The sequence below is a fragment of the Kryptolebias marmoratus genome, linkage group LG23 (assembly GCF_001649575.2).
Source record: "Kryptolebias marmoratus isolate JLee-2015 linkage group LG23, ASM164957v2, whole genome shotgun sequence".
Classification (NCBI taxonomy): Eukaryota; Metazoa; Chordata; class Actinopteri; order Cyprinodontiformes; family Rivulidae; genus Kryptolebias; species Kryptolebias marmoratus.
Window position 1 is genome coordinate 4574008 of NC_051452.1, and position 897 is coordinate 4574904.

General features: G+C 48.5%; 1 protein-coding gene across 1 annotated transcript in view; it reads left to right on the forward strand.

The window, feature by feature from the left end:
• ptprnb (protein tyrosine phosphatase receptor type Nb) overlaps positions 1–897 on the forward strand; it is a 25149-nt gene that overhangs the window by 9534 nt on the left and 14718 nt on the right. The gene's annotated exons all lie outside the window — the stretch shown is intronic.

Sequence of the window (897 nt, forward strand, 5' to 3'; positions counted from 1 at the left end):
CGAGCTCACCTGTACTCCAGGTACTCCGTTTTCATTCACTGCTAACTCTAAAGGTGGGGGTGAGAGGGTGGATGTTGTCTCCATGTGACTTAGAGAGAAGCAGGTAAAGAAGATGATGTCTAAAAATGATCAACTCAGACAGATTAGCGTTAGTGCTGGCAGCCATTTTGAAGTTTGTTGTAAACAGAGCTTCAGAGCTTTTAGGACTCAAGTTCAGCTCTTTGTTCAAAAGTGGTAAAAACAGATCTAACAACAATATTAGTTTAAAGTTCACCCAAACCTTTAATCATTTGTCTTGTGGTTCAGAGTGTTATTGATAAATCATGTCATGGTAACTCAAACTAACAGCACACAGGTGTGTGTATAAATGTGTGTTTTCTGTTGTTGGGACACATCATGGCTGCTTCAGACCTGTCATTAGAATCACCAAACAGCAGACCTTAAATAAAACCAGAAACTTGTCGTTCAAGGGATTTATTAAAATCCTCTCATTTACACACAGCGCTTCCACAGCAGGCCTTTAAACATTTGCATCGTTAAAAAACAAGCTGAAACTTCAGTACTCCTCTCCCTCCTCTTCCTCTTCCACGCTATCAGTTCCCACCTCCTCGTAATCCTTCTCCAGGGCGGCCATGTCCTCCCGGGCCTCGGAGAACTCGCCCTCCTCCATCCCCTCCCCCACGTACCAGTGGACGAAGGCCCGCTTGGCGTACATCAGGTCGAACTTGTGGTCGAGCCGGGCCCAGGCCTCGGCGATGGCGGTGGTGTTGCTCAGCATGCACACGGCCCTCTGCACCTTGGCCAGGTCTCCTCCAGGAACCACGGTGGGCGGCTGGTAGTTGATGCCAACCTTGAAGCCGGTGGGACACCAGTCCACGAACTGGATGGAGCGTTTGG